This window comes from Ictidomys tridecemlineatus, chromosome 14, assembly GCF_052094955.1.
Source record: "Ictidomys tridecemlineatus isolate mIctTri1 chromosome 14, mIctTri1.hap1, whole genome shotgun sequence".
NCBI classification, from domain to species: domain Eukaryota; kingdom Metazoa; phylum Chordata; class Mammalia; order Rodentia; family Sciuridae; genus Ictidomys; species Ictidomys tridecemlineatus.
In genome coordinates, this window is record NC_135490.1 from 1,614,325 (window position 1) to 1,635,171 (window position 20,847).

Genomic DNA, 20,847 nt, shown 5'->3' on the forward strand with positions numbered 1-20,847 from the left:
TTCAAGGCCAGCTTGGGCAACTTAGACCCTGTTTCAAAATAGAAGCCAACCTCAGAAGGTGGGGATGTAGCCCAGTGGTGGTGCCCATGCCTAGCTTGTGTAGGGCCCTGGGTTCAACCCCTAGCACTGCCAAAAAGAAAAGCAGAGAAAGACATGGTCTACCGCGATTCTCTTTTGGCTGCGGTAGTCTGTGGGACTTCCTTTCTGTATAAGGAAGGCTATGCTTTTATAAGCACTCAAAGTTTTACAGACAAAATATGAAGAGAGGGATTGTCGTCAGGCATATCAAAGGGATTGTTCCCTAGGGTTTCATCAAATGCCTTTTTTTCCTTGTTAATGTTTATTAAGGTTTTTTCCTAGGAAGCAAAATTGAAGACTGCATGTCATTGACAGCCGTCCAAGGCCGAGGTTTCGGGGGTGAAGGACAACCTCACGAACCGATTGATTTCTGACTCACAGATTCTGGACGATAGCAGAACTTGCATATTTTTCAGTGCAAATTGATTTTACTTGCTTAGCTCTCTTTCAATTAACCTAATCTCCTATTTCTTATGCAGTTAATATGCTCTCTTTTCTCCAAGGCTAGGAACTTTCTGAAACGTCTGCTGTTGCCACAGCACGTAGCTGTCTTACGTCTCTAACAGCCTTGGGTCCAGCTTGATATACGGATCTATTACCAAGGGCTCTGGGCACTGATGGGTGAGCACTTGTAGCCTGGTAAAGCATCGGACGTGGAATATTTTAAAGGGGTCACTAGATGGAAGAGGCCACTCACTGCCTGCATGGAGGTTTTAGCAGTGGGGGCTCTGTCAGCAGCCGAGTTGAAGAGAACACCCCCTCCCAAGTCTCCTACCGTCTGAATTTCCTTTTTGTGTCAATAGAGAATGGGCTGAAGTCCCGATAAGGCCTGACAAGGGCAGAGCACCCGCGTCCCGCAGGGCGAATCTAAGGCTTGCAGTCGGCTCTGTGGGTGGTCGCAGCCTCCCCTCCAGCATGATCACCTCCCCTCCTTGGGAGTGAAGGCCCTGGGTCCCCAGGATAGCCTCTCTGCAGCAGGGACACCACAGGGTGCATGGCTCTGTTCCAGGTAGAGAGCAGGTGCCCAGCTGAGCTCTGTCTAAACCGGAACCCATAGATCAAGGGATGTGAAAGGCTGTTTCAGCCTCCAGGGTTTTGTTTCTTTAAGGAGGCACTAGCCACTCATCATCATTTAAAGGCTCTTCTTGCACCCCGCCCTGGTTGCTGATGGACGGTGTGGGGCCACGTGTCACAGGAAGCCTGTCTGGAGTCTCATCCTGCACGCTGGGGGCCTGCTCACAGTCCCCAGTGCTCCTCCCAGTGGCACCTCGCTCGCTCGTGTCCCCTGGCTCCCTCCCCTGCTGACCAGCTGCGTGGGCCTTCCCACGTCACTGCTGTCCTGCATGCAGTGACCAGCCTGGCTGGAGCCACAGGGGCATGTGCACAGGGGGCAACGGCCTGCGGCTGGACGTCGTCCATCACAGCATCCTCCTCAGCTGCAGGTGCCACGGCCGTGGATCCGCCTCGTCTGAGACGCCCTTGCTGTGGTGGAATCAGGACGGAGGGCCCGTGGGGACACGTGCTGCACGAGGACAGCTCTGAGCCACCGAGGCCCTGCTCCCTGCTGGGCTGGCCACCCTCTCCGTCCTCTCCGTCAGTTTGTGAGCGGGTTTCTCTCTCAGTCTATCCAGTGCCACTCTTACCTGCCTGGTTCTCTCATTTGGTGGCTTTCTTGTTTAAAATGACTCTAAGAACAGAGTCAGAGTTCTGCCGAGAGCTCCTGAGCAGGAGGCTGTGCGTGCCTGGGGAGAAAGCAGTGTACAGAGGCGCTGCCTGCAGACTCTGCAGCCAGAGGGCCGAGCTCCAGTGTCCTGCTTTAGTTCCCTGTGGCCCAAGGCGGGTTTAAAGGCCAGCACACTTGACGCAGGCGCATGTTAACCTGACCGCCGCAGGAAGCTCGCGATGACCCGACCTTGGGCCGTAGGGACCTGTGGCTCAGGAGACACTAACTCAGGTTCCACAGCACCTCAAGGCACCACTACTGTGAGCAGTGGGTGTGAACTCACACCGATTTACCACAACGACATGTTTGGTTAAGAGGGCAAGTGACACAGGCCAGAGAACCTATTGGTGTGCAGGTCACTGAACACATGACACACCCTCAGAATCCCTCTGCGCGTCCCCCTGGCTGATTCCCAGGTGGGAGCAGGCAGGTGTTCCAGCTGGGGATGAGCGCGCCCCACCAGGTCTGGGAGCTCAGCCCTCTGCTGACACTGCCCGGTGCCTTGGTATCAGCAGGTAAGGCTCTGGGCTGTTTGTCACCGCGCAGTCACATCAGTGGGATCGAGTTCACCTTCTGCTCTTTCCTTAGTCACCTCGTGCGAGGCTGAGGCCTGGGTTCCTTGCTGTGCTTGGTCAGAATAGGACCCGGAACTCCTGGAAGGTGACGCTCATGTCACACAGAGTCCTGGCCGTTGGCTGGTTCGAATCACCCGGTGACAGGTGACGTGAGAGGAGCTTCCCGGAAAGCAGAGCCTGCTCCGGCCCGAGGCAAGGATGGTCAGGTGTTGGTCACCCAGAGCGATCGTTTAAGGATCACAAATGTAGAAAAGTTCACAGAGCCGTCTTATAGGCCTTTAGTGGCCTTCACAGTAAGAGCCTGGGCCCCAGGCCTCTCTCACTCTCCAGTGGCCGCAGCCCGGGGATCCCGTTCCTTGCTCTCCCAGGTCATCCTCTGTGTGACGATTTGCTTCCTCACCTTCATTTCTGTGATGTCCACCGAGGACCCGTTGTCCCTGAGACTCCGCAGACCTCTTCCCGTGACTGTTCTTTCACCATTTTGTTCTAACAAGAACTGATCAAGTCCGAGGGAGGGAAATACCCACGGATAGAATCTAGATTTCTGTCGATTAAACTTAACTTAAAAGCCACACAAAACGATCTATGCAGGCTACAGCGTAGCCCACCTCTTGCACCCCACTCTTCTACATCCCCTAGGAGGCTCCTCTGCTGGACCCAGGAAGAAGCTGAACTGTGTCCCTGAGGAAGGACCCACTGGTCCACGTCCTCCCTGCTGAGCAGTGAAGGACACGCCTGCTCACGTGACCCCTGAGCCCAGCTGCCGCCATCCCGTGGTGGTCGAGAGGCCACTCAGCGAGTACCCCCACTTGCCTTCACAAAAGGGAGGGAGAGAAGCCTGTCCTGGAGTGTCCCTCCTCACCCCATCCCCCTGCCGGCCAGTGCAGCCCAGGGATGGGTGAGGGTGCGGCCGGGAAGCCACTATTGCCAAGCCGAGAGCCAGCTCAGGGAGCGGGGTGCTGTGACCAAGCCCTTCTTGGGCGGAGAGGGCAGGAAGGCCTTCCTAGGGAGAGCAGAGGAGTGGGGCAGGGAGGCCCCCGCCACAGGAGTTGGCCAGGGGCCTGGGCTTCTGTGGGTGCTCCGGGCCCCCCTCCCGGCCAGCTGCTGGCTCTTCTCTCCGCACGTTCTTCTTCTGCTGGTCATTTCCACACTTTGGGTCAGTTGATGACAATAAAGCTGTTTAGCCCAGGACTATGGAAGGAGGGCAGTGCAGGGCTCTGCAGATGTCCAGGGCTCCGAGGGCCGCTTAGCTGCTTGAGTGGGGCCTGCCCTCCAGGATTTGGAATGCCAGCCAGAGGGAGGGCAGGGGAGGTGAAAGGGCACAGGGAGAAGTTCCTCCTGAGGAGTCCCTGCTGGAGAGGTGGACACTGCCTGGACTGACCACGTCTCAGGGTCCTGAGGAAGCAGCACCACGCCCGCCGCCTGAGAGGAGTGACCCACAGGGTGGCGGTGTCTGAGAATTCGAAGAGTCATGGAAAGGGTTCCTTGGTGGCCCCAGCTGGTACGCTGACGTCGAGCCCAAGTTCGCACAGGACCCTTGAAGGTGCACCTACCGTCCACATGGCCACCTGCGGCCTGCAGCCATAGCGTGTGGCCCGTGGGTCAGGCCCAGGCTGGCACAGGTCCCTGTGAAGCTGAGCCGAGCTGTTTTCCAGGTTGGTGCCCCACTGCAGCTCCCCTGGGGGCACAGGCTGACAAGCAGTCTCCCGGTGTTCCGAGGAGGCACTGGTACCGACTCTGGGGATCCAAGAACTCAGGCCCGGCCACTCGCCCCAAAAGCCAACAGGGATGGTGACAGTGCCAACCAGGAGAGGAACTTTAATCAGTGCCCTGCTCCAGGAAGCAAGGGCAGCACCGCCTCACCCTGTCCCGGGGGCTGGCTGTGACACAGAGGTCTTACAGAGGGAGGAGGGGCAAGTCTTGGGGCTGTTCCAGCTGCTGGGGCAGGTGACCTTGGTCACCCGAGGTAGGAGTAGTAGTGGGCATGGGAAGGTGCACCATGACACAGGGTGTCTCTGAACTGCCTTCAGTGACACTGAGTCACCTGTGGAACAGCAGGTGCCCTACGCTGGGGGAACCGAGGCAGCCGAGGAGAGGCAGGTCTGGAAGGGACGGTCAGTGGGCAACTCCCAACAGGTCACGGGGCCCAGGTGCGGTGAGGGGTATGGCCACGGACCTCAGTGCATCAGAAGGGAAAGTTCATTAGGAGCGCAGGCGCCCTGGGCCCCGTCTGCCTGGGCCTGGACACCAGCACCCGCTCAGTACAGCCCCCTCATGGGGAGGTCACCATCGCAGCTCCAGAGAGGACCAAGGGTCAAACCTCCTCCTCGTCACGTGTTTTGCTCACAGTGACCAGAGGCTGATCGACACGGGGTGGCCTGTGTGGAGATCTGGACTGGTCAGGCAGGGGACAGCCACCTTCTCTGACTCACCATGAGGTGTTTCTCCAGCAGACCCGTCCTGCCTGGAGTCCCGGGGGACATGTGGAGATGGGGCTAGGGATGCCAGTTCCTACCCTGCCTTTAGCCACCTGTGGGATGTTGACAGGGAAGAGCGGAGAGTCCAAGTCCTCGCTAGGGAAGAGGGAAGTGCACCCCTGAGCTCTGCCCTGTGGAATGAGGGAGTGGGCAGTGGGCAGCCAGTGTGGGCAGCCAGTGTGGGCAGCCAGTGTGGGCCTGGGAATGTCTCTGGTTCTCCTCAGAGTGGCTCTGTATCAGGGACAAGCTCTGCCCTGCACCACTTCTGCCCACCCACAGATCATGTCCTGGTGTCATCTGAAATATCAGAAGGGAGGTTCTGAGAGGCCGATCCTCTGAATCCATATAAACAGGTGGTTACATCCAGATGCTTTCCTTGTGAAGTCAGCGCAACTCATAAGGCACATGCCCTGCTAACCCAAGGGAGCTTAAGACACCCACTTTCTTGGGTTTGAGTATGATATCTATAAAGGATTTTTCCCTTCCGTGTTGCTAGAATCTCACATTCCTACAGCGGGCCTTCTGCAGGGAAGGCTCCCCACTGTGGTCCTGAGGCAGGGTTGCTAGGCAACCAGCTCTGCCTCACCCATCTTTGCGGACGTGCGGGTCCTCCAGCAGACCCTCAGTCTGAGCCTGGGTGGCAGGTGTCCGGGAGGGAGTTGTTCTCTTAAGGACATTCGCCTCCAGGAGTTTTAGAAATGCAGTTCAAATCAGGACACATAAAATAATCCTTAATAGCCTTGAAGGTATAAGGATGGATTTGTGAAGCACGGGTCTCGGCAGGATTGGATGATCAGGATGGAGAGAGATTAAATACAGACGAGAGGGAAGGAGCAGCTGCAAGCCAGGCCGGCCACTCCAGCTCTGATTTTAAGATGACAGCTTTTGAAATACAGTCTTGGTGGGAACATCTAGGCCAGAGTTTAGGTAGCTCGAAGGCAGAAGAGCAAGATTTAAGAGAACGGAAATATGCTTTTAATTAACGTGGTAACTAAACCTACAAAGTGCTTTAGTGGGCCATTTCTTAGTCAATTATGGATCTTTACTTAAGCTGTCATACTTAGCTTCTGTAATTAATATGATAATTGTGTGCCCTGAATTAAAGACCAGCCTGGCACACTGAGGCGGAACACTTGTTGGTTAAATTTCACCTTAAGAGAAAGCAGGTGCGGCGACTGAGGGTGGAATGCACCCGGGACTTCCAGGAGATCCCTCGGCAGAGAGCAAGGGGTGCTTCCTCCTGCTGCCCACTGAGCCTCCTGCCCCCTGAGCCGAGCTGGGGACCAGGAAGCACGTTCATTAAACGAAAAGCGGAGGTCAGAGCTGCGCCATGACCTTCTGACTGCGCAGTGCCGATGTGAACAGTGGGCCATGAGCCGCTCTTGCCCGTTTTCAGAATTAAGGTTGTGGGCTTTGATGGTTGAATTGTGTTCCTCCAAAAAGATATGCTGACGGCCCAACCCGCAGGACCTCAGAAGGGGACTTTAGATGAAAATAGAGTCCTTATAGGAGGTCAGATCAAAATGATCAGGGCACTCCTGATCCTGTATGACTGGTATCCTCATAAAGACAGGACACTGGACACAGAAGGGCACAGGGCAGAGCTGGGAAGAACAGGCTCGGGGGGACACAGCGAGGCTGCCAGGACTCGGGGAGCACCTGGGCCCATGGGGACTGGGCGAGGGGGACATCTTCTGCCTGAGGTTCCAGGGAGTGGCCTGCAGGCATGTGCCCCTGGACTGCTGGGCTCCGAACCCAAGACGATGAATTTGTACCCGTTTAAGGTAACTTCTAATGGCAGCCTAGGAACTGAAACAACTGCTCTTCCTATCATAAGATAATGCACCTTCATTATTAAAATCATCCTGGTTAAAAGCATTAGGAAGAGACAAGAATCTCTAGAAATCCCACAAACCTTTAAAAAGCTTGTTACAACAATTTTTTAATGTTTTTTTTTCTATTTATGGATATACGCAATCATACCAACTATACCAATATATGATTTTAACTCGTACATTTCAAAATATTATTAACTATGAAAATGAATTAGAGGTGTGCGTATTCTCACATAAAAATCTGCATTGACAGTCTTTAAAGAGTCCTGTGCAGAGCTGTATTTCAAAGGCCAAGACAGGTGTGCACTTTCTTCTGAAGCATCCTGTAAGGTAACTCGGGCAGCTCAGGGGAGAACTTTCCTCCCCACCAGCCAGTTTCTGAAAATGCTCTTATATAGAAACGCAAGCCTTTATTATAAATTCTTCTCTAGGAGGATAGAAGAAGCTGCTTGAAGTAAAACACCCTAAACTTGTGGGAGTGTGGTTCCTAATACCTCCGTGGAGAGCTCCACCTGCCTCAGCCACACTTTCCCGGGGAAGCAGGGGACTTGCCACCTGGAAGCAGCCCGAGGGCCCTGGCTGGGCGCAGGGGGAGGCCTGAGTTGGCCTGGGCCCACGGGACCCCTCGCAGAGGCCGGGGTCCTGCTGGGACACTGGGCATTGGTGCCTAGCCCCAGGTGGCTCAGAGTCGGTCTCCGCTGTGCTGCGACTGCTGTCTCTTTGGTGAGACGTCATTTGTTCACCTTGAGGGCTTTCTTTCCCACTTTTTATTTCCAACATTTCCTGAAATATTTTAATACAAGTAAATTAGTGAAAGAATATTTTAAAAACTTGACAATAAAGTTCCTCCATGGATGCTTAGACATCTGAGGTACTCGTTGGAGACAGGATCATCTCTTTACCAAACAGTGTTGGGAAACTGGACTGAAGGCTGACCCCTCTTGCCGTGTTCAAAAGGAATCTCAAGTGGACCCAAGACCTTAACGTGAGCCTGAAACCGCGAAGGGACTTGCGGAGAACAGGGGAAACGTTGCGATGTTGGTGAAGGCCATGGCTATCTGGACAGGACTCAAAACACAGGAAACAAATAGGCCCTGGCAAGGGGGTTACAGGAAGCTCAGGAGCTTCTGCACAGCCATGGAAACCATCACATGAGTGACCACCAGCCCCGGAGGGGAGGGGAGACCACCTGCCGCTGCTCATCCAACGGCTCAACACTCAGAACACAGGAAGACTGAGCCGTAAAGACCCCACACCAAGTATCAGCCATGTCCTGGCTTTCTGCACGACATCAGCGTGTCCTCCTGCTGCAAGGAGGAGGGAAGGAACAAGTGGTCCACTTAGAAAGGAGCAAAGGATCTGAAAAGGAGGAGTCCAGATAACTGCAGGAAAACATGCTCAAGCGGAAGGTCCTAGGAATTATGGTAGAAAAGGTCCCAACAAGGAGGACGAACTGCAGAAGTCTCAGCCCGCAAGCTCAGTGTGGGAGGGTGTCGGAGGGGCCACTGCTGCCAGCCAAGTCCTGGTTCTCTTCCTGCTGAAGGGGGAGGGAGGGGCCAAACATCTTTAAATATGAGCTTCACGTGGCTCTGACTTGCCTCTATGTGTGTGTGTGTGTGTGTGTGTGTCTGTCTGTGCGCATGCGCACAGGTATACGGATCTATGCACAGATGCTGTGGATTAAATATACATAAAAACCAGGTGAGATCATATATATAAATGTATGTAGAATCCACAAATAACACATTTAAGAATCATATGCCTTGATCTGAATCGTGACTTCACCAAGCAACCTGAATCTTGCTCACATGGGAGACTCAGGTCTCAGTGTTGTACTCCAACCCTGCCAAGGATAACCAGAGTACACATGTGTCATTCTAAGTTTTCTGGTAACCACAGTGAAAAGTTAAGAGGAGCAGGTGAACTTAATTTTAATAATATATTTTCCCCAGCATGACCAAGAAATGGTTCCAACATGCAATCAATATAAAATCTGAATGCAATTTCCCCTTTCTTTTACTACACCACATTCTTTGCCATCTCATGAATTTCACAAGTATACCCACTCTCATTGATGCTAATTTTTTTCTTAACTAGTCTATCTAATTTAGGTTTTGTAAAATTTACAGTTGAAAATTAACATACTCAAGTTGTTCCAAACCTACTTGAAAGTTACAGAATACCAGAATCCGATACTGGTTATTAAAGGACTCACAGGGACAGGCAGTGAGAACCCTTCATGCAGTTCCAGGGAACAGTGTTGGTCCTGGCCACTATGCGGTGAGGAGGGCTGGAGAGAAGCAGCCTTGGATGTCCTGAGGAGGGGGCTTCTTTAGCTTCAGGCCCTCCAGGCGGCAGGCAGTGGGTTTTAAGTTCCAGCGAAGGACAGACCCTAACTTAGATCACCTCGCCTTGGCTCAGGCTCCCTGGGGTCCCCGCCCCTTCCTTCTGCTTCAGGACAGCCTCCGTCAGACTCAGGCTCAGGCTAGGGGCATGGTGGCCTCAATGCAGGCTGCACTCGCTGACTCACCCATTTTGGCATCACGTTGAAGTGTGTGCAGTTTCTTCTTTCAGCATTCTTTTTTATTCTTTCTTATTTCATATCACAGCTACACAACTATGTCTTAAAGAGAGTTAAAACTGTCTAACCTCCAAAATAATTTCCCACCAGGCGCCTCGTGCACACCTGTGATTCCAGCCTCTCGGGAGGCTGAGGCAGGAGGCCACAAGTTCAAGGCAGCCCAGGAGACTCAGTGAGATACTGGCTCAAAGTTAAAAAGTGAAAATTCAAGTAAGGGAAAAGGACCTCTGGCTTCATTCTCCAGTTCCAAAATGCAAAGAATAAAATGATTTTAGAACAGTCCCAGTTGTTTATTTGCTTTTTTGGGTCTGATTTGACAATTTGAAGCATAATTATCTTTCATGACCCCACAGCCCTGGCGTCTTTCCTTTTTAGTGATCACAGCATTTATCCTAGTTATTCAATTAACTGATTTAAAATAGCATGAAAATCTAAACAAATTAAAAGCAAACTAGCTTTTGTTGTGCAAAATATTAAATAATGTGATAAACAAAGTCATTCTCTCAGGGAGATGAAGGAATGTGCATCAAGACTACTTGAAAGATCATCATTAGACATAATCTAGCTGAATCATGTAGATAAAGACGCTGAGAAGAAAGGTGGAAAATTCATTCAACAGTAATCAAGAGAACAATCTAGACTTTGTCCCCCAACAGAGATTCAGCCACTGAAGATGACCCTTGCCTTGCGTGGGCCTGAAGCCAGTGAGCTGAGATGCAGGGCTCTGCCCGCTGTCCCCTGGCTGATGCGAGGTGCTCTGCACCTGCTTCTGCCCTGCCTGCCCCTTGCCACGCTGGGTCCTGGGTGCAGGTCATGGGAGACACCTGAGCAGAGGCTGTGGGCTCCTGCCTGGGGAAGGTGCTCCCTGTGCACAGAGCTTTTCTGGCTCCTTTATGGTCTCCCGACACCTCCAGCCACCTTGCTCCAGCTCCTCAGCAGCCCAGGATGGTCCCAGGCAGGGAACAGGGCTCCCAGTGGACCTCCAGACGTTGCACCAGTGCCTGAACCTGTGCCGCCCAGTGACGCCATCTGAACTCTGCAGCTGCTGTTCCAGAGGGTGGCCTTTACTTCCCCAGAGCTGGTAATGCGGGTTGTTGAGACCCTGAGGACCAGAGATGACCAGGAGGTTCCAGCAAAACTGGACCCAGCAGAGGTGTTCACCAAACCCTGGAAGGTGCGCTTCTGAGACAAAGGGTTCACCCCAGAAAGAGTGGGGCATTTTGTCCAGAGGTGGGGTTCACCATGGTGGCACTGGCTGGGCAGTGGGCCTAGGGAGTGGCCTCTGGAGAGGGGAGATGCAGAGTTCTGGAGAGAGGCTGAGGTGGAGAATCCAGTGCGACAGCACAGACGCCTGGTACAGTGTGGGCACCCAGCGCAGCCCTGAAGACAGAGAGATCAGCACGTGGAGCCCGGGGCCAGTGGAGCAGCCACAGCACCACACCTGCAGCCGAGGCAGGCAGAGCCCAGGCCCAGGGGAGGTGGCGCTGGCTTTACCTGCAAGACCACGTGGAAGATGGGGGGCCATGAGGAGGCAAGGGCTGGGGACGTGCTAGCACCATGGTTCTTAAAGGAAATAAGACATGCCCAGCATCCTCAGATCTCTGAAGGACAGTGAGAGGGTGTCCTGTTCTGTTTGGGGGAAGGTGTGAGCTGTATTCCTGAGAAGCAGCAGGAGAAGTGAGTGGCCTACTCTGTAAAGGGCAGGTCACGCTCTCTGACAGCCGAGTCCTTAGTGACAGACCTGCACTGACTTGATACAAGTGAAATAAGAATCCATTTTATGTCAATGAATCCACTCGTCGGTATTCATATGGAATGTGTGGGAGGTTCAGAAGTAAACACCATTGTTCTCGATTCCCGGTTTCTCCAGGTGATGTTTTCTTCAAACGGTTGGTTAAATTCGTGTTCCTCATGAGGTCCTCTGATCCAGCCACCGGGCTGACACAGAGGTGTGGCACTGAGCATGTCATCAGGGTGGTCTCTCCCAGGGAAGTGGATTCTGATGACCACCCACTGGGCAGCACAGGGCACTAGAGATGCTGCCCTGAAGGGAAGTTGGCAAAGAGTTGGCATCAAAGGAAGCTGTGGCTTGGGGACAAAGGGGGGTGGGGACACTGGTCTGGGAGCTCTGGGGAGAAGTTCAGTTTTTCAAGATGAAGGATTTGAGCACAAGGTGGTAGTAGATTCAAAGAAACAGAGGAAAGCAGAGGCTTGGGAGCAGCTGGCCTTTTCCTACAAGCCGGACTTCAGCTGTAGGAAAGACCACGTCCCTCGGAACAGACGCCCTCGCACAGGAAGCTGCTCGCTGCCCATTACCATCTGAACCTACCAGCAGCAGGAAGCCCCGGCATGTCCTGTTTCTCCAGATAAACTCACCAGGCAGAACGGGTTTTCATTTTCATCAGGGATGCAGTCTGAGGCCTTTGGACCCCAGGATAATACAGTGTTATAAGCCTTTGGGGATTTGATGATATTATCTGTCCAGAGAATTGCTGATTTTATTTATTTGTGTTGGAATGTGGTTTAATTGAGATAACAGATTAGAAGTGGTTAGGAGGCAGTCTGCCAGATAAGAAACCAGCAGATTCATCATTGTCCTTCTCAGTGAATTTATTTCCTCCTTTTCCTCCTGTATCTTTCTCTGGCTAACAAGAGCAGAGAAATATATGGGCTCATTTTTAACAGACAGGTCCAAGTTTTAAAAATATAATATAAATCCTTTCTATTTCATATTCTTCTGCAACGGTAATGCCATAAACCTCAATGCAACATTCAGAAGTTTTGGGAATGATATGCCAAGTTATTCTTGGCTTTAGGTAATATGTAAAACCCCCATCGCCAAAAATGTGCACTGTACAGAAAGTCTAAGAAACTATTTTTGCTAGATAAGTTTTCTTTCTCAGATATTATTTCAGAAATACTATTTTGAGCAGGTAAAGAGTCTGACAAATACTTTTATAATCTATATTCTTAAGATGTCATTACTCACAAATACATTGCATCACCCTTTAAAAACCTGTATTTTCTCTTTGGGGTAATATCTGTGATCATCAAGACGCGGGTTTCATCACTGAGTAGTGCAGATGGAATGACAATGAGGTGCAGCTGGGTGCCCCTGTCACTCTGCTGTGACTTTCTTTGGACACCCTGATGTCACAGCACATTACAGAGGACGTGAGGGCTGACCCCCAGCAGGCACACTGCCCTGGGTCCTTGGCAGTGGACCACACCTCTTAGGAGAGCTCACAGCTGGAGACGGTGGGTAGGTGCTCTGCAAGCCAACCTCGAGCCAGGGACAAAGGTGGGACTCCCTGATGCTAAAGTCTTCTTAGCCGTCCTCAACTGGGTGCACACAATGCTGGAAAGGCCATCGGGGATTAGGATTCAGAGAAGGCCTCCAAAAGGACAGTGCCCAGCCGTGGGGCGCCAGGTCTGGTGCAGAGTGGGAGGCTTGCACTCCTGGTGTCATGGGGTGACCAGGTGGCGCACCTTGGACAGGGGACTCCTCTCCTCACACTCTGCCACCTTGGGTTTTGGATGAGAGAAAGTCAGAGGATATCCACCCCAGGCCCTAATGACACATTCAGAGCTGCACCCAGCTCAGGTCTGCACCCCGCTGGCTGCTCTGCTCACCTCCAGACCACACAGAGCCCTGTCGCAGGAGAGAGCAGGCTGTGTCTCTCTGGTCTGATTCCTCCCTTTTCAGTTCTGTAGGACTGACTTACCACGTGACTGAGTTGGTCGCTGTCCTTGACCATTGAAGAAGCTGAAGTCCAATGAGGAGAGAGGAGCACGGGTCATCTGGGGGACCTGCATGTGAAATGCTGTGCGAGGGCTTGCACAAGGGGACAGGAAGCTGGACCTTCCTCTCCAGGGCAGTTGGCCCAGTGAGGCTGAGCCTTCCTGAGGGACAGCTTGGCAGAGCTGCACTGTGAGCCTCGGTGGGCACCCAAGGATGAAGGGGGCAGAGCCAGGTTGGCCTGGTGCAGGGACCTGAAGGACACTTCCTTCCTCCCTCCCTCTGTCCCTCTTTCCCTCCCTCTCTCCTCCCCTCCCTCCCCCTGTCCCTCCCTCCCTCCCTCCCTCCCTCCCTCCCTCTCTGACTTCTGAGGGTTGAGTTTGCAGCTTGGCTGGAGACCTTGGGTTCTCCTGCGGATCAGAGGGGGCCTGTCCATTAACTTCCTGGGCATCCTTCAGAATCAGCTCTCCCTCCCCCGAGGCCTCCTCTGCCCTGGTCCTCTGGCTTCTTTGCTTGAAGGGTGAATTTTCAGAGCAGCCCTAGGGGTCCAGTGGGTTTCTGTGGATTCTGAGGCCAGCATGCAGTGCTCTGGTGGACAGCCCAGCTTCCTGCCTGTCAGGGGGCACCTGCCTCTGGCTCCTCGCTTCCCAGCCTGCGGGACAACCACCGTCCCCAGTCCTTGCCACTGCTGCTCCATAGCTGAGGAGAAAGCCATGCCCGTGGCCCCACTCCATGCTGACCCAGCACTGCACACGTCGGGGGGACTGTGTGCTAACTCACTGCCCACCAGGTGGCCGCTGACCCCAGTACTGGACGGCGGACAGAGGCTCCACTCGCGGCTGGACCAAGGCATTCCCTGGCCGTGAGCCAGGGTTGTTCTAACGCCCCAGACCGTCTGTAGCCGTCCACGAGTCCTTAATAGACACTGCTTTCATTTAATACATTTAGATGCTTTTTAAAAATACATGTTGACTTTTCTAGTAAATTCTGAATAGTGTATAAAATGTGAATAAATAAGAAATCTTCCTTTGGAGAGCATTTCAGTCAACAAGTAGCATTTTCTAAAACAGAGTTCTAATACTTAAAATACTATGCACTGTTGTTTTAAAATTAATTATGTGCAGTAGGAAATTAAAACATTTGTAAAAGAATCATGTTTTGTATATTTTAAGGACTCTGCTAATTGATCAAAGATGATGCGCCCCTCTCCTGCAGGAACCCAGTGATGTAAGGTCTGGTGCCGCACAGCCGTGGCCACACCCCAACACAGTGCCAGCCCCTCGCTTTACTAAGAGCAGTTAAAACAACCCAGGAACTCTGACCACTGGGTATTTGACAGCCCTCCCAAACCAAGCACCGGAAGAGTGAGACTGAACAGGAGTGGCCGTGGACCTGGGCCTTCCCGTCCCTCTGCACACTAAGTAGCTGCCGCCGGGTAGACACAACCTCACCTGGGTGACTCACCTTTGACAGCCTGCCTGTCCTTCCTGTTGCTCAAGAACGGAACTGGAGGAAACACAAACGGAAACTGTGACACACAGCGGCTTTATACGTCCTTCTCAACTGACTTTTAAACACTTATGTGATTGCCTGTGCTCACAACTATGCATTTTTAAAATCTGGCTATTTTTTTCTTAGCAATATGTAATAATTCCATCTAAAAATGCCTTTTATTTGAACCAAAATATTGGGAAAATAAATATCTTTTTAGTAGAAGTCCATATTTCATAAAACTAGTTAATATCCTAGGTTATCTCACTATAATAAGGTTGTGATACTATTTTATTATTTTATGCCTTTTTTACATCTCATTATAAAATTTATCCCCTTTCTTCCTTTTTAGACTTTTTTAAAAATTAAAATTTGTTCTATTTAGTTATACAGGTCAGTAGAATGCACTTTGATACATGATATAGGATGGAGTTTGATGTCTCATTCTTCTGGTGGTACATGCTGTGGAATCCCTCTGGTCATACAGTCACGTGTGCACTAGGGTGATGATGCCTGATTCATTCTCCCATCCTTCCTGCCCCCAAGCCCCCTCCCTCTCTCCCCTCCCCTCTACCTAAAGTACCCCCATTCTTCCCTAACCCACCCCATTGTGAATTAGCACCCACACATCAGAGAAAACATTGGCTTTGGGTTTGAGGGGTATTTTTTTGTAGGCTAATTTTCCAGAATATTCACCTGTAAGCCTTCTGAGTGTTTCTGATAGGCAAGCCAGTGACCTACTGCTACACATTATCCATATGCTGCTACTTCTGGAGAAAGGCTTGGTATTAGTGGGACTTTGTCACTGACATCCCTGGAAGAACAAAGGGAACATAACATTGACAGGCAACCTGTGGCTTTCCTAAAGTTACTCGGTTGAAACCAGCAACTCATGAAAATTCCAAAATTGTGAGAGAGAGTGTGTGTGAGTGTGTGTATGAGAGAGAGTGTATTGTGAGTGTGTGTATGTGTGAGAGTATGAGTGTTTGTGAGTGTGTATGTGAGTGTGTGTGTGAGTATGTGTGTGTGAGTATGTGAGAGTGTGTATATGTGAGTGTGAAAGTTTGTGTAAATGTGTGTGAGTGTGTTTAAGTATGTGTGAGTGTGTGAATGTGAGTGTGTGTGTAAGTATGTGTGAAAGTATGTGAGTGTGAGAGTCTGAATATGTGTGTGTGTCTGTGTACATATGTGTGAGTGTGTATGTGAGTGTGTGAGTGTGTGCATGTGACAGTGTATGTGTGTGAGAGTATGTGTGAGTGTCAGTATATATGACAGTGTATATGTGTGTGTGATAGTGTGTGAGTGCAAGTGTGTGAGAATGTGTATGTGTGAGTGTGTGTGTAAGAATGTGTGTGAGTGTGTAAGTATGTGTGTGTGTGAGTATGTGTGTGTGAGATTGTATGTAAATATGTGAGTGTGTGTGTGTGTGTGTGTGTGTATGTGCTGCACACTGGGAGGGACGGCCATGTCCCTCCCAGTGCTGGACAATGAACCCACTGGAGACTTGTGACCCCTAACACAGAAAACCCAAAAAATAAATTAGATTTATCCCAAAAAGGACAGCCAGGCTGTGCCCAGGAGGCTCAGGGACGCTGCCCACGTGGACACAGGCATGAGGAGGACCATAAAACCCCCACTGATGAGGGAGGTGGGGGAAGGGGAGGGAGCCCGCAGGGAGCCAGGCAGGGGACACCATCGTCCCCTCCCACAACTTCACCTGCACAGCAGCCCCTTGAGGTGCAGGAGGAGGGCAGGTGTCTTGTTCCACAGGGGCCTTGACACACATGGCACCATCATGATAAAACGTGAACCACTGAGCTCCTAAACGTGCTCCGAGGCCCGCCACGTGGTTTGCACGTGTGGTATGTGGTCTATACAGGATGTGCCATTGCGCTTAAAGACAGCGATTGGCCATCAGGTCGATTTGCTAAAATACTTACAATTTCTGTGTGAAGAAAGCCCTTGTCTTTAATTTGTCTCCATTATTCACAGAGGACACCTCATGGCCTGACCGGGCTCTGTACCTCGTCCTCCGCTGGAATTGCCTGATGGCAGAGGGAGTCCTGAGAGCCAAGTCCACACCAGCCAGCTGCGTTCCCTCCCTGCAGGGAGCCACCTTTAATTGAGTAGTTAATGAGTCAGACAGTGGCCCCCTTCTGGGAAGTGCACGTCCCTCGGAGAAGCTTCCTCGAGGCTGGTGGACCTCTGTCTCATTTTCACAGATTCGCAGTGTGTAAATGCAGAACCAGAGGGACATGAGCAGGCGCCGTGGAGACTGTGCTCCAGGATCTTGGCATCCCTTGGAGGAAGGGGAGCGAGGAGGCAACTTAGAGAGAACAGGGTGGTCCTGGCTGGAAGACAGCGCCGGGTGCGAGGGCGAGCACGTGAGCAGGCACCGTGTAATGAGGTGAAACGTCTAGAAGCGGTCAGAAGTGACTTTTAAGGTGGTTTCTTAAATTTCCCAAGTTAACATTTCAGAAAAAAAAATAGAGCCATTTTGTTTGAGATTGAACTTGGGGGCAGCATCCACCTCCGTTGTCTTCTCCAGCCCCACGGAAGGCTTCTGTGCTCATCACAATCCTTGATGGTAAGTAGAGCCACTGCTGCTGCTCAGGAGATGAAGCCCCGGTGCACACAGCTGGGGGCCGTGTGCCATGGGGCAGGAACTCCTTCCCGCGTCCCCAGGGGATGCCTCTGCCCCCTCTGGACCAGGGCCTGTGGGAACCTGAGGACTGTGGCCTCCCGCCCAGCCCAACCCTGCCATTGGAGGTCAGGTTCTGCTGAACAAGGGCTAGTTCCATATGTTCAGTTTTTTTTTCTTGTATTCCTTCTTTTACTTCCTCTTTTGTGGTTTTTTTTTTCTTCATAAATGAACTATTTAGTGAAGAAAGCATTGAAATTAATTTTGATTGACCTCCATGCTTTGGGGTTTGTTGTTGCTTTTTAGCACAGGATCTGGAAATTACATTTATTAGAACAGAAAATCACTCCCAAGTTTTATAACTACTTAACACAGAAAATTATGTTATTTTCAGGTGTTCTTAAATTGCAAATTAGTCCTGCTTTTGCCAGATCTAAATCGCATGCCCCATGTCCTTCCTGATAGCAGCCCTCCCACATGCACGAGAGTGGTCACTGTACTGATCCTTTTGTGCAGGACTGTGCACCTGTCAGTCTCTCCAGAACAGACTCACAGTGCAGGTGCTGTCCACATCTGTCTGTCAAACATCTCAGAGACCTGACTCAGAGCCAGAGCTTGCCTTGGGCAACAGGAACCCGGTACCTAGGTCCACGTTCCGTTCCTGCCCTGAGGAAGGCGTGCATGGGCAGTAGCGTGTGACTTACTAGATCACACACAAGTAGTGATTACTTTGTTTGCTGTTTGCAAGACATCACAGGAAAGACCTGACCTGTTGCTTGATTTTCAAGATTCGCCCCAGTGCTGAGCACCTGCAGCAAGAAGGATCCTGTTTCCAGTGCTGCTCCGGAGCCCTCGCTGGGCTGCAGGTGGCTGTTGGCACTCTGCCCAGAGCTCTCTGTGTGCTCCCGTCCTGGAGGACGTCCAGGCATGGAGACTACATCCACTGAATCTGAATAAAGGACACAGCCTTCTTTTCCACATGAGACAGGCTTCTGAAAGATGAGGAGTTTGGAAGAGAGCAACAAAACCAGGCTCCGGGTGGACAGGACGTGCCAGCCAAGGCATATGGGATTGGAAAATGACTGAAGTCATCCGGAAAAAGCCAACCAACACTCAGAGACTGTTGAAATTAAGAAAGATCCTTCTAAATATTCTTGTACCAAAGATAAAAATATCGAGCAGAAGTTTTAAATGGCACCTAGTGCAATGAGAGGAGCAGCCAGTGGCTGACCAGGATTCAGAAGGGCTGGGCTGTGAGGACGCCGCTGGCCTTTCCACAGTGCATCAGAGCAGCACCGGCCTGCACCACCCAAGGCTCACGGCGGAAAGCAACAGGAAGCCTCAGTTGATAGAGCAGGAAGCAGAGCGTGTAGGCAGTAGGTACTGGTGAAGCACCCTCCTGAGGAAGCATATTCAACATTCACAGGCCAGGCAGAGCCAGAGAGCACAGAGAGGTGAGAGCCTGAATCTGTGCACCCCACCGCAGGGCAGATGAGGTGGAGTGACGGGCGATCACTGCATGCACCTGCACTACGTCACGTGGTTCAGAAACCAGGCAAGTTGGTTAATTCTCTGCCCAGAGAACAGATTACGAAACTGAGTCAAGCTTAATAGCAGTGCTGACTGAATCACTGTGAGCACCACTGGAAACTTTGGAAATGTGCCTAAAGATGTTTAAAGAAAGACTGGTTTTGTCAGAGATGGAAATTCACTATTCTTCTTGAATCTGCAGCCCAGATACTAGGGCAGTGGACAGCTCCTGGTGAAGTTTGACCCCAAAGCCCTCCTACACATGGAAGAAAACAGGTGGAACCAGAACAAACTCAAAAAGGAGGCCAGCCCCTAGGAGCAGGGCCCCCCCTCTGACACCCGAGCCCCGTCTGTGGGCATCTGAACACCCTCGGGAGACGCAGACACGTGCCAGGTCTGTCCTGTTTTCCTGCCCACAGCCCCCTGTCGGGTGAGCCCTAATGCTGCTCTTTCCATTTCCTGAGCCCACATCTGGACCTCAGGTACTTCCCCACAGGGTCCACAGGGAGGCAGGCTGAGCCCGAGACCAGGGCCTCCTGCTGGAGAGGGAGGCAGGGGGCATCTGGGACACCCAGCTGCGGCCTCCCGGAGCTGGGACCACCACCTCTCAAACATGGTCTCGATTTTATACAGCCCACTTGAGGTGCTGCCAGCCCAGTCTCCACTGGTCTCCTCCTTGCTTCATTCATATCTGACGGACGGTTGAAGGAATGAGAAGTTCCCTCAGCTCCTGCAGGGACACGGGTCCCGGCTGCACTGGGAGCCGAGTGGAAGCTCCCTTCGCACCCCCCTGCCATCCCTCCACTCTGCAGCCCCACAGGTCAGAGGTCAGGCCTGAAGAGTGGACCTGGGAGCAGAGAAGGCAGCCTGCCTCCATCTGCCTTTTGGATCTGGGCGTGCTCAGCACATCCTCGGCCTGGGGTCTGGCCTGTTCAACATGATGAGACTCGTAAAGCCTGGGCAGCGTCTGACGCTGGAGAAGCACAGCCTAGCCGCAGAGGGGTCTGTGCCACTGCACCAGCTCAGCAGCTGCCGGACCTCCCAGCAGTGTGGGCGAGCAGCTCACTCTCCCCCTCCCTGTCTGGGGTCTGCCTGTCTCGCTCTAGCTCCAGGCCTTGCCTGGTGCTAGTCCATACGTCTCCAGAACATAAACCACAGGCTACCTTTACAGTGTTTTGTCTGGTTCCTGAGTCTCTGTGCAGAACATGCTTGTCCCTTTACAATACCGTGTCCATCAATGGACTCCGTGAAGCCTGCTCCTCGCTCTGAGCTATGCAGGCTTTCCCCGAACACTACTACCTGTGATTCATGTATTGGCATAAATCTCCCTGAAGGTCAAAGACGTCCTAACTCTATAATCTTTACTGCACTGAGAATATATAAGCTCAGTTTGAAATGTTTTAAACTCAAATTGAACTTCTGTCAACTAATTCTTGAGCTTTAATCCACTTATAAATTATCAAGTTCTGACAAGTATTCGCTACAAAAATATGGAAAAAGAATATGACAAAAACTATTTAAGTGGTGATACAAGTTAATTTAGCAATTATCACAGGATGATAGGAAAAACTGTATCTCATCAAATTTTCTTAGGTGTTTATTATTTCTTATGGATAGAATATGATAGTTTAAAATGGATCACATTGGAAGTGGCATGACATTGACAGAAAGTTAACCGTTTTCACAGTTCTGCATATATTTAAACAGGAAATCAGATTCCATTTCAACAAACACAAAAGGTGGAGTTTTTGTGATAGAACCTATAAATTTCATAATTCGTGTTGTTTGCACAGAGGCCTTATGAGAACTCATCATCATCATATGAGGTGACTTCAAAGCAAGGTGCTGATCAGCCTAACAACACAGTCCCCTTCTTAAGTTACTGATAGGGCACTGCTGTGTTATTAAATGCAATTTCCTCTATTCCAGTTGATTCTGGTAGAATTGTGACAATTCTTAATGCCTAAATAGAAATCATATCAATTGAAAATGCAAGGCACAGGAAAGTACTTAATCAAACGACTTGGAGTGAGGGCTGGAATGAAGACCAAGAAGGAAGTTGGGATGCTGAGACCATGGCGTGCCTATGGGGCAGGGGGAGAACTCTCAGGCACAGGGTCTCTGAAGTCCAGGGGAAGGCATGCCTGGGTCTGGCTGCCTTCAGGTGGGACTACAAG

General features: G+C 51.4%; 1 long non-coding RNA gene across 1 annotated transcript; it reads right to left on the reverse strand.

Annotated features, from left to right (window-relative positions):
* Positions 1-13,372: 13,372 nt before the first annotated feature.
* On the reverse strand, positions 13,373-20,120 carry LOC120892010 (uncharacterized). Its single transcript, XR_005736639.2, has 3 exons — positions 16,440-20,120; positions 15,196-15,313; positions 13,373-14,514 (listed from the first exon to the last, which is right to left on the reverse strand). It is a non-coding gene; the product is annotated as an uncharacterized LOC120892010 (long non-coding RNA).
* Between the last annotated feature and the right edge of the window lie 727 nt (positions 20,121-20,847).